The sequence below is a fragment of the Talpa europaea genome (genome assembly GCF_964194135.1).
Source record: "Talpa europaea genome assembly, chromosome: 5".
NCBI classification, from domain to species: Eukaryota; Metazoa; Chordata; class Mammalia; order Eulipotyphla; family Talpidae; genus Talpa; species Talpa europaea.
This window is the reverse complement of record NC_140071.1, coordinates 34403669-34417271: the sequence shown is the minus strand read 5'-3', so window position 1 is coordinate 34417271 and position 13603 is coordinate 34403669.

Here is a 13603-nt window from a genome sequence, read left to right as displayed (position 1 = left end):
GCATGTCTGACTTTTAACACAAGAGAAGCAAAAAAAAAGTATTACAAGTCATTAACTAATTTAATATTAACTAAGTGGTATAAGTGACAAATTATCTGGAAGTCCCACCCTGGGACGTTCCCTATGGGAAGACGGAGAGAGGGAAGTCACACTGCCAAGGAAGACAAAATACTGCTACAAGTGGGACCAGTGATGGCCCAAAACCCATAGCCGCATAGGCCCCACAGGTGAGAACATTTAATCTCTCACTACATTTAGGTTCAAGAAAGAGCTCTCCAATTCTGGAAGTGATCCAATCACTAGTTAAAGGAAGACATAAGGAGACTAAATTAGACAATAGCTTGAGATATACATTTGTTAATTCCACAACCTATCTTGGAGCTTCTTGTCTTGGAATTTCTCATGTCTAAATTCAAGTCATAGCTACCTGCTCCAAATTCATGAACCATAAGCATTGTGGGGAGGGGGTGTGTGCTAATTTAATGACGAGAACATCCCTGAAGCATAAGTGGGATGGTTTGGTGGGGCTAGAACAGAAAAATTCATGGATGAAAACAGTGAAAGATCGTATTAGAAATATGCTATTGCTAGATGGGTATGGTAAGGACTTTTTTCTTCCAGGAGGAAAATGTTTGGGCTTTACCCTATACCAAAACAGAGAGTGATGGAAAGTTCTTTTACTAAGACATCAAACATGATATTAAGATAGTTTGTTGTGGCCTTGGAGAATAGAGTAGGAAGATCAACTAGAAGGACAGTGATGAAAGCAACAGGAAGAGGATGACCATGAGAAAAAAGAAAGCTTTCAAAATGACTTTCCAGAGTATGAATAGATAACTTGGGCCAGTAAGGCAGAAAACTACAGCTGAGGGTGAACTAGGTAGATGTCCCAGACATCAATAAGCTTAGGATTTAGATTTAAGTCATCAGAAAACTCAGACAACACTATAAAAATTATAAATCATGTTAAGAGGTAGAAAATTGGTGGATATGTCATTAGGAACTAATTTCTTCCACAACCCATGTAAGCATAAAAGCCAGGGTTTGTCTCTTCCTGGGCAATAAAAATCAGAGCAGGAAATGAACAGTTATGACAGCTGTAGCTAAGAAAAACATGTGGACATCATACAGTGGTGGGCATGTTTATTGTCAAAGGCTTGCATGGTCTTGCTGAAGGCAGCCACACACACCATGCAGTGCATGACCATATTAGTCTTTTCATCCAACCTAAGAGGTTGGATAAAAAGTGGGTGACTACTAAGGTGGCCCATATGCTTTCCACTGATAGGTCAGGATAGCATGATGGGTCTAGAGGAAAGTGGATAAATTCTTACAAAGGAAATTCTGAAGTTATAATCTGGATGACAGAATGATACTTTGTAAATAGATTTTAAAAACTTAGAAGAAAAATAGTGATAAGTTCAATTTTAGGCATGATGATTCTAAATGAATTATATAAATATAAATGTCCAGAATAGAGATAGAGGAAACATAGGAACAGATGATAAGAAAACATGGTACTCATAAAGTCACATAGAAGTTCAGGAAAAAAAGACTCACTCATTAGCAACAGTTTGAACTATTGCCCCACCAGTTGAAAATGCATATGTCATGTGTCTGCATGTCTGCATTTATCTTAAACAAAAACTTCGTGAAACATCACCTACTTTTTAACCCTTGATTTGATTTATTTTCTACTCTATTATTTTGTTTCCTCTGGTGTTTTTTTGTTTTAAATGATGCCCACAGTCTCTAAAGTGAGTTCAGCACATGCAAAATGGCTTAGATTTTTAAATTAAAAAGAGAACTTTGTGAATTGATCATTTTGTAAAACCAATTGCAAAGATGTGACTGTTAAATCCAAAAGAGATATTCTTTGAGAAAGGGTAAAAAAGAAAAAAATATAGAAAATTAAAGTTGGTTTGGGGTTAACCAACATGGGATAGGAGAAAGACCCAAGAAGAGAAAGTGGAATCAGAGGATTCAGAAAAAAAAATAGTATCAAAGAGGACAATTTTATGAAAATGAATGGTAGACAATACAAGTTTTCTTTGAATTTATGTATTTACCAATAACACAGTGTTTCTGTCTAGCCTATGGCTAACTGAATCAGAATTACATGATAAATTTAAGCAGAATTTAACAAAACTCATTTTTTTGTTAAAAATTCAAATACATGATCTTCTTCCCAGACCTGGCTTTGGGTACCAAAGTAGCAAACAAAGATTTCTCAGGGCATTCTTTTCACCAAGTATTTTTATTTTGGTGCCTTTCACATATTGGCTTTCAAAATGGTACTTTCCAGGAATATGCAATTTCACTTCATGCATTAGATGTATTCTTGAATGGCTGTTATGTGAGCAATAGCACACCAAACCAATATTCCCCTAAACAGTACCATGGTTAATTTCAGAACTATGTTCACCCAGAAAGAAACAAACAAGTTTCTGGGGCATTCATCCTTTAAACAAACATTCTGTATCTGATTTTCCTGCATAATTTTACAAGTCATTGACCAAATGGGCTTACAACTCTCATTATCTTTATTCAGTTTAAAAGCATATATACTTAAAAATGTAATATAATGTTAAGACATTTCATTTTCATTTTGAAGTGACTGTATTTGGACTTAACTGGCCAAGTTATGGAATAAGGTGACATTTAGCAAAACTCACAGGCAGGAAATTCCCTAGGGAGAGAGTTTTCAGAAAATATAAAACTGGAGTTTGTGATTTGGACTCTAATGGCAAATATATCCCTTTATATGGTAAGCTTTGCTAACATAAACATTTGTCAATTTTTTACTGTTTGATACCCAATAAGTACAAGACATGAATCTATTCTAAGATGGGACTCAGCTAACAGCAACAACAGCTACAGTAACTAACATTTATTCACTTATCTCACATCAGACCCTGTTGTAAATTCTTTAGATGGATTAAATCATTTCACTTCACAACAATCCTGTGAAGTAAGTACGATTTTAGACCTCATTTCCCAGATGATGAATTTGAGGTACAGAGAGTTGTATAACTTTCCTAAGGTCCCACAGCTAGAAATAGGAGCTGAGATTGAAACCCACGCAGCCTGTCTTTAGAGTCTGTCCTCAACAGCAGTGTGCTGTACTGTGATTGTAAAAAAAAAAAAAAAAAGTTTCAGATGTTGAAGTAGTACTGCTATAGAAAGAAAGACTTGTTTATGTTCTGGGATTTTTTTCCCCATTTTTTATATAACTGATTTCAAGCTAACTTAGGTTTACCTTGGATTCCTGATTAGGTTTAGTTATTAGACCTCAATATAATGTACTTTATATTTGATAGGAATACCCCAAAGAACATAACAGTATCGCATTAACACAAAAATAGAAATCTAATAGATTACTTAGTTCTGTGCCTAAAGGTAAGATAGCATAGTGGTTTGGAGCTGTGCTTCTCAAACTTTATGTACCAATAACCTGTGAATCTTGTTTAAAGTGCAGACTTTCAGTAGGTATGAGGTTGAACCTGAGATTCTGCATTTCTAACACATTCCCCAGTGACCTGAGCCCACATTTTGAGTAGTAAGGGTTTGTGTCTGGAGTCACAATGCTTGAATTTAAATCTTAGTTCCATTATCTACTAGTGTAACCTCCTTGTGTGCCTTTACCACATCTCTAAAATAGTGAGATCAATAAAATGTTATTATGAGGATTATATGGGATAATCCATGGATAATACTGTGAACAGTTGCTGACATACAGAAAGCATTTAACAAATATTATCTTTAGTATTATAGACAACTATTAAAAGCATATATTGTATCCTATTAGGATAAAAAAACCATTTATGGAATTGACTGAGATAGCGAACATTGAAGGACATTAAATATGTAAGTTAGATCAACCACCCAGCTTTATTAAATACATAAATCTGAAACTGCTGTAAATGAATTTACATGAAGATGGCTTGGCCTATAACATTTGAAGAGAATATTTTTTTCTCTACCAGAGAAGTTTTGTATATTGTAGCTGTGAATTCCAGTTCATTTATTTTAATGTCTTCTACTGAATTTAGAAACAGTCATTTGGTTTGAAATTTTTCATTTTTATCAAATAGAAATTAGGGCTAATATTAACAATAATAATGATTTAAAAATGTGGTCTAAGAAGGAAACTAAATGGATTATAATGATGTGCAAATCAATATGCAATGCAGCATAATTAATTACTTTTTGTTGTTGCAGACTAGGGCTTAGAAAGAATATTATTTATCAGAATTGTGGTGACTGAATAATGATATGAGGTGGGAGGATCCAGTGGTTAGGAAAAGTAAAGTTTAGGACCAGATATAAAGATGTAATTTTATAGCATCTTTCCAAATGAAAACTATTAGAAATTTCTCAAATTCAAAACTGTTTGAAATATAAAGAACTGAATAGAGTATATTAGAAAAGAAAAATTAATGGTTTTCCACACATAAATAAAATCAAGAAGGCTAAAATCTGGTTTTTCCATCAAGTAGGAGAGCTATGAAATGCTTTGGGTGGCCAGAATCTCTGAGTCAGCAAGGAAAAAAAATCAATAAATAACTTGCCTCTTTTCATTTTTTATTTTTCTAAAACAGATAATAGAAAAGATAATTGTTGGATAGGTTTTAATGTGCTTGTTTTCTAAATGAAATAAATAGATGATGCAGATCTGCCTTGTGTAGTCAGAATAGATAAGAATCAAGAGAAAAGGAGGAATTTCAGTGAAACTCTCCTCTTCTCTCTTTCCCTCTAGATTGGGATAAGGAATGCCTGGGCTGCTCCTTTAGTGTCCAGTATGGTACTAGAATTTTAATTTTTAATACAGAACATGACATATCAGATCTTACTTTACACTGTACTTACTTTAATAAGTGTTACTTTAAAAAATAAGATTTTTAAAAATCTGCATAAAAGTGTGTTATATCAAGGACTGTCTTGTGGAAGTTTTTAAGGTGGGGTTTATGTACACTCAATACACCAAATAAGGATTCTTCAATCGAAATAATGATCTGATTTCACTTGTACTTTTAGTGACATTTTGGGAACTTTGATTTTTAACATCTATAAAGGTGATAATCAACAAGAGCAAATGATTACAAAATGAGGCACAAAAAGAACAGAATATGAAGAGAACTACACCAACATCACGTCTCGTTATTTGGGTTTACATTGGTCTGAATCAAATTCCTGAAAAACAAAAATTTACCAAAATGCCTGAGCTAATTTTCCCACTTATAGGGCAGGTACTAGTTGTCTCTCAACACCAGAGAAGCAAGGAATTTCACTTTAGTGTGATCTATTTATGCCTCTTGGATTTAGCATGAGCATTTTTTAATGACCCCAAACCAAAGGAAATGTAGAAACCAATTTGAAAAGTTGACTGAAAAGTTGACGTTAAGGTTGTGACACCAACCAAAACAACAAGAGAATTTAAAGTTAAACTGACACACAATTCCCAAATCAGTCTGTTATACTCCTAATTTAAAAAACAGTTACTATGTGAAATAGTGATGGAATGTCAGCCTCTGCTTTGAAACTCCTGAATTTTGTCATTTGGTGTTTGTGTCACAACCTTAATATTATTTAAATATACTTTTTAATATATATTATTTAAAAAATATCTTTGAATTGAAGATACTCCAAAGCTTTGAAGAAACCAACCTCAAAGCACTGCAAGCCTAGAGTGCCACTTTTATTAGAAGTGGTGCATAAAACATTTGCTGTTGACAAATCTAATTCATTAAAAGGTGAGATGGATGCATTTTAAAATAACTGGTTGGCATCATTATCTGCAGCGCCTTTTATAAATTATTCCTCTTTTCCCTTTTGACTGAACTTGTCACAGTTTCCTTTCAGAGTCTGATTGTTATGTCTTATTGTCAATGCTTTCAACATGTTTAGATAAGTCATAAGTTAAATAAGCAATGGTACTTTATTTTCTAGAAATGAGAAAGGGTAGCAGAAATAGATTATTTCATTCAATTCATTGATTTTTAATGAAAGACAAGTGAAATCAGTTAGTGGAGTTTCATCTGACACAAAGGATTTAAAAATTAAACTATATTATTTGGGTAGAAGGGAGAATTTCAAAGAAAGGAACATAAAGAGAGATGCTGGCATGCCTGCTGCACTGTTGTGCTGAAGACTTAGTTTAAAATTGAATTGTGCTTCCCCTGACATCAAGATCAGGTACATCACAAGGCTGACAGCTGGCTGGCACACTAACTTCCTAAAAGAAAATGCTAACCGTATTTCACTGAGAAGCCAAAGGAATAGAATTACAGAAGCCTTCAAGAAAACTGTGTAGGCAGAGTACAAATTATTCAAAGTATGAAGACAAGCATTTCTTACCTAATTTTGTTTTAGAAGACCAAGAATGAGCTGGTCCTCTAATCCTAAGTAGGTGGATAATTATTTCCTCACAGTCTGTCCGTAGAAGACTCGCCCCTTTCTTTAGTTATTGCCAGCAGAATATTTTCCAAAATACATAAAACATACCTAGAAAAACAATTAGACAAAGCTTTATAACAGCCACAGAAAAAGGAGGGCATAATCATAATATTTGGTGTCTCTATTAGTAGTGACAGTACTAGCATGAAGTTATGACATGTAGGCTTGAGCTAAACAATGTTGGAAATACAAAAAGAAACTGGAATTTTGAAGAAAAGCTTATTAACAAGAGGAGTGTTAAGACAATGATGATAGAAGTACCTAGGAAAATACATATTTAAAATATTCCTTTATTTTCACTGATCTTTTCATTTGTTTCTAAAGAAATGTAAATAAAATAGATTAAGGGATAGTTGCACCTTTATAAAATAAGTAATGCCTTTCAATACAATTACTTTTTTCCCATTAGTTACCAGTTGCCCCAGAACTGTTTATTAAAACCATCTTTTCCCTACTCTTCTGGGCTATCTTGTTAAAACAGATTTTGATTCAGCTGATCTGAGCTTGGGGCTGGACAGTCTGTATTTTTAACAAGCTCCCAAATAATATTACCAATACATCTGATCACTTTCTGTCAGTATACTTACCTTTTTTCTGGACCAAAATAAACTGCTATTATTGTTGGTTATTGGCCCTTTATTTTTTTATATAGCTTGAGAATCTTTGTCAAGTATTCTCCCCTCCCAACCAAAACAGACACTTAGGAATTTCACTGAGATTGCTTTGATCAAATTCAGCACCTGCAAAGTGGTGAGTTTTCCAAGCCATGTGTACTGTATATTATTTCACTTATTGAAGTCTTACTGTCACACAATAATGCTTTATTATTTTCCCCATGGGGGTTTTATACATCTCTTGTTATGGCTGATGTATTCCTATGTATTTCATATTTTGAATGTTATTGTAAATAACATCTTTTTTGTAAAAACGTTTTCATTTTTTGTTTACATGTGAATGTATTCTATAATTTTTGTATATTGATGTATTTATCCAGGACACTTGTTAAACTCTTTAGTTTTACTATATGCACAAATAAAATTTTACTTCTTCATGCCAAAGTCTATACTTTATACTTAATATTATCTTGCCTTACAAAAGAAAAAGAAAAAAAGTCAAGCAATAAATGTGTTATTTAGTAGAAAAGACTTTTTTTTTCTATCATTAGTCAAACTTATCTCTTGGTTAGACCTAGGTCAACTAGAACACTGATATGAAGAAGGTTCCAAAATTTTTATATTTACTGCATGCCCCCAAACTTCTTGTCTTCCTCTGGTGTCTGATACACAAGGGCTTAAATGTAAATTTCCATTAGCCATTCTGACTTTAAATATCTATTTCACCTGAAACATACAAAATCCTTCATAAACAACTTGGCTACTCTGGAAAATGAATTAGGACAACAGTGAAAACGGAGGAATTATAGCAGGGGAAATGGTTTGGTTCCATCTAAGAACTAAAGTGAAGACGCCAGTGCTAGGAAGCCATTACAGAGCTACAATCCCTCACCTACACTCCATGGTTGAAATCACAAGATTTCTTGAAAAACCCATGATAACTGAAATTGCTTTCTTGATGACAATGTCAGCCTGGTCTAGGGTGAACTGCCCTTCTTGAGAGTTTTCAGTCAATCAGTTTGACTAGAGGGAAAAAAATTAACACTTATTGTTTAACACATCACTACCAAAGTTGTTAACTTGGTTACCTGCTGGAAAGGCTAGATGGTGGAAGAGAGGATGTGCTAGATGGTGGAGGATAGGAAAGGGTAAAGACAGTGTAGGAGGAATTAATTAAAATAATAAACATGAAGTATGAAATAGAGCAATATAGAAAATGTTTAAGAAAAGGAATAAAAATAAGATCCAAGCGAACATGTACACATTAACATTGCAACCGTTTAAAAATGTGTAAACAAAATTTTTGGTTTTAAAGATCAGTCAACATGTATTTTTCCCCTTTTCCTTCCAGAGATTCCCTTAAAAAGATAATGAAGGTGTGTGTTGGGGAGTGGGGGGTAAGAATTTGTAAACCCACAAAAATGAAGAGATTGCAGAGGCATCACTACAAATTTATATAAACCAGATGAAAGAGCATTCATGGGAAAACAGAGTGGGAAAAGTCAGATGTTAGAATGTGTGCATAGTTCTGCAATGAAAGGAATGACCTGACATCCTTGGAAGAATTGTGAAGAAGTGAGGCTAAAATATACATTCAAATGAAGCTTTGTCCAAAAAACAAGGAATCTCCTTCCCCTACTTTTTTTGTACAAGCAACTACTTTATTTATTTCTTGTCATACATAGGAAATACCTGACTGTGAGCAAACGGAAAAAAATAAGTAAGTGGAGAAGAGCTGTTTTCGACACTGAATTAAATGTCTAGAAAACTAGGGAAGGGAGTATGCCCCAAACAAAAGTCAGCCTCATTCCAGCCACTAGTTGACTTACAGCACACTCATGGTTCCTGACGTGCTTATTCTAAAGCAAACTGTACCAGTCCAATCAGTGCCATCCAAATACAGTTTTCAGGAACTTTTAATTTATTTTTAAATATGCATATATAGCCAAATACCGCTGAGCAGTCTTCAAATATTTGAAGAAAATATTTTTTTCTCACAACTGACACATGTTTAAAAAAAAAGATATCAAATAATAGAACATGTAAATTTTCCATCATTCTAAGAGAGTATAGAAAAAAATACATACATAAAGCAAGACTAGAAGCAGGGAAGCAGGACTTCTACCTATGACTAAGTATGATCAGCAAACACTTCTAAAAAACAAACTACAAAGCTATACAAAATTGACAAATACAATGACTTCAGTGCTTTAGAAATTGAAAAAGGAATAGAACAATTTGAGAAGTGTTTATATTTGAAAAATTGCTAGTGTTCAGGTAAGAACACTATGATCCTGTGGTATTCTGGTCTGAAGGTACTCTTATCACCATAAATCACAATTCAGTGAACAGCGTTTCCTCTAAGATGGGATATATCATTAGGGCTGAAAATGTTTCTGTGTCTCTGCTGTGGTCCACGGGGGTCACTTGAGCTTGAGCGGTGGGTGATGCCCAAGACCAGAGTTTCAGTGCAAGCAATCTTAGAAGCGGCAAACAGAGAAAGTATAGAGCTTGTTAGTTCAAGGTCATGGTCATAAGTGAGGCACATGTACTCTTGGCTAAGACCAAAATGATGCACAGTGGAGACTAGAGAGGAGCAAAGCCAGTAACACATTCGTGACCAACCCTGAGGATGTACCATCATATGCACAGAGGAAACGTGAAAGGTCCAGCAGAAAGCAAAGCTAGGGCAAGCTTGAAAAAAGTCTAAACTTTATGTATTTTTCTATCAGTAAATAATGAGGACATGACAGAAGACTTACCAAGTCGAAGTGTTACATCATAACCACTGACCAATCACCAGCTTATCATTAAGTTATAGAGGCAAAAGGGTAAGTCCTAAAAATCAAACATAAAATGCAAACAAGGGAAAATAGAGATCACATACTTGGTTTATGCAAATCACTAAGCAAAGAAACACATAAAGAAACAACAATTTTTAGGGAAAAAATCAGAATCCAAAGTTGCTACAACATATATTCCACAATGTTCAACTTTCTACAAGAATTTATAAGACATGCAAAGAAAAAGAAAAAAAGCAGTCAATTGAAACTGAGTGTCCCCAGATGTTGGATTTAAACAAAGACTTCAAAGCAGCTATTATAAATATGTTCAAAGAACAAAAGACCATATATAAAGAATAAAAGGAAAGACAACAATGAATCAAAAATAGAGATTCTCAATGAGACAAAATTTTTAAAAGAACCAAATTGATTAAAAACTTAAATGTCTTCAAAGCTCCTAGAAGAAAACAAAAGAGAAAAGTTCCTTAATATGGATCTTGGCAACGATTTTCTGGACATGATGATAACCAAAGTACAAATGACAAAATATAAAATAAACAAGTGGGACTACATAAAACCAAAACTCTGCACAGTAAAAGAAACAGTTAACAAAATTAAAAGACAACCTACTAAATGGGAAAAAAAAATCTGATGAAAGGTTAATATCCAATATATATAAAGAACTCATAAAATTCAATAACAAAAACAAATTTAAAAACTCCCAAACAATCTAAGTAAAAATGGGCAAAAACCAGAATAGACATTTTTCCAATATATAAGAATGGCCAATAGGTACATGAAAAGATCATTAATTATTAAAGGAATAGGAATCAAAGTTAAACCACAGCATTACATCAAGTCTTTTAGAATAACTACCACCAAAAAAATAAAGTAAGGGTGTGGAGAAAGGGAACCCTTATATACTGTTGGTGAAATTGTAAATGGGTGCAACTGCTATGGAAAACATATGGAAATTCTTCCAAAAATTAAAAATATAATTACCATATGATCCAGCAATTCCTCTTCTGTGTATATCGCCAAAGGAAATGAAAACACTCTGTCAAGAGATATCTGCATCCTCATGTTCATAAACACATTATTTAAAATGGCCAACTATGAAAACAATTAAATGTCTGTATGTGGAAGAATGGCTAAAGAAAATATGAAATATAATATATATAATGGAATATTATTCAACCATAAAAATGAAAACCCTGCTATTTGTGATAACCTGGATACACATTTGAGGACATTTTACAAGTGAAATGAATCAGAGGGAGACAAATAGTCTATGATCTCACTTAGATGTGAAATCTAAAAATGAAACAAAACTAAATACTTCAAAGAAAAATAGATCAGATGTGCGGTTACCCATGTAGTAGGGCAGTGAAATTAAATTAAGGTGGTCAAAAGGTACATATTTTCAGTTATAATTAAGTATAGGGGACATAATGTATAATATAACTATAGTTGATACTGATGCATAGTATATTTGAAAGCTGCTAAGAAAGTATTAATAGATTCGAAGAGTTCTCATCATAGTCACCACAAGGAAAATAACTTATTTTCTTTTTTGTATTTTTATAGATGTCAACTAAATTTATTGTGGTAATCAGTTCACAATATACATAAATCAAGTCAATCTGTTATATATCTTAAATTTATAGTGTTGTATGTCAATTATATTTCAATAAAACTGGGTGGAAAATAAAGAAGAAGCAAATGGAAATCTGAAAGTATAATAAATGAAAATGCAGTAGAGGGATTGACAGCAGATTCAAGATGATCTAAAAAGAATTAGTGAATTTAAGATAAATGAATAGAAATCACCCAAACAGGAGAAGAGAGAGAAAAAGGAATTGTTAAAAATGAATACTCAGAGAGACATGTCAGATAATCATAACAATATCAAAAAACATGTAGGGAGTTTCCAGAAGGAGCTAGTGGATAGACAAAATATATGCAGAAATAAGTTTCAATAATATACCAAATTTGGTGAAAAATATTAATGTACTCATCATAAAATTTCCACAAACCCCAAGTAGAACAAATATAAAGAGATTGTTATCTGGACATAATGGTAGTCAAACTAATGAAGGACAAAAACCAAGAGAAAATCTTAAAAGTGGCAAGTGAAAACTAACTCCTACCATATAGGTAACCAAATCTAGGGGAAAAAAAAGATCCAATCACATGTCATCTATAAGACATATATCTTACATTCAAAGGCAAAAAATAGACTAAAATAAAAAGATGAAAAAAGATGTCAAGCAAATAATAACCATAGTAGTACTGGGGAAGGGGAGGGAGAGAATTCAAATGAATAAAATTAGGAATGAAAGAGGGAACATTATTACTAACTTATAGAAATAAAAGAGATGATAAAGGGGTAGTATGGTCAACTGCATATCATTAAATTATTACCTAGATGAAATAGGCAGCTTCCTACAAACTATTGAAACTGACTCAAGAAGATGAAAAGTACAAATATGAACAAGGGGATTGAATTAATAATTCACAAAGGTAAGTCGAAGGTAAGATGGAGTCTCTGGGAACTTCTACCAAAGATTTAAAGAATAACACCAATCCTTCCTAAATTCTCCCCCCAAAAAACAGAAAAAAAAATAGGAAACCATTCCCAATATTTTCTAATGTCTAATACTATCCTGATACCAAAATCAGACAAATATGTCACAAGAAAAGGAAACTATAGATCAATATTCATTATGAACATAAAAGCAAAACATTCATAATATCTTAGCAAACCAAATCCTGCAACACATGAAAAAAATTATAGAAACACTATGACTAATTGGGATCTATTCCAGTAATGAACAGTTAAATCAACATAGGAAAATGAATCAGTAACAATTTACTAATAGAAAAAAGGACAAAAACTACATTGTGATCTAAGTAGATGCAGTAAAGAATGTGTCCAACTCCAACACCCTTTCATGATAAAAAAAATTCAAAAAACTAGGAATAGGAGAAAATTTCACCAACCTGATAGAGAACATCTACAAAAACCCCACAGCTGACATAGTTAAAGGTAAAAGAATGAAAGCTTTGGCCTTAAGAACAGGAACATGACAAGAATGCCCAGTTTTATTATTTCTATTTAACACTGTACTGGAAATTCTAGTCAGGACAATTAGGCAAGAAAAGCAGATAAAGGTATACAGATTGGAAGAGAAATAATAAAACTTAGTTTACTTATTGATGATATGATCTTGTAAGTAGAAAGTTAAAGAATTCTAAACCAAAGAAGCAAACAAAAAAACCCCTCAACTATTGGATCTAATATATTCAACAGTTTGCAGGATCAAATAATAAATAAAAATCAATTGTATTTCTCTATACTAGCAATTAACAACTTGATAAAACTAGATTAAATTAGAAACTTGATTAAAATTAGAAAAAATTGATTAAATTAGAAAATCAATTAAACTTGATTAAATTAGAAAAATAATTCTATTTATAATATCATCAAGTAGAATAAAATATCTAGGAAAAACTTTAAAAGAAATGTGTAAGCCTTGTCCATTGAAAACTATAAAACATCACTGAAAGAAAATGAATTAGACCTAAATAAGCAGAAAGTTCATGTTTATGGATTGAAATACTTAATATTTTTAAAATGGCAATACTTCCCAAATTAATCTACAGATTCAATGAAATTTCTATTAAAAAATCTCTGCTGATTTTGCAAAAATTAACAAATTGATTTTAAAATTCTTACGGAAATGCAAG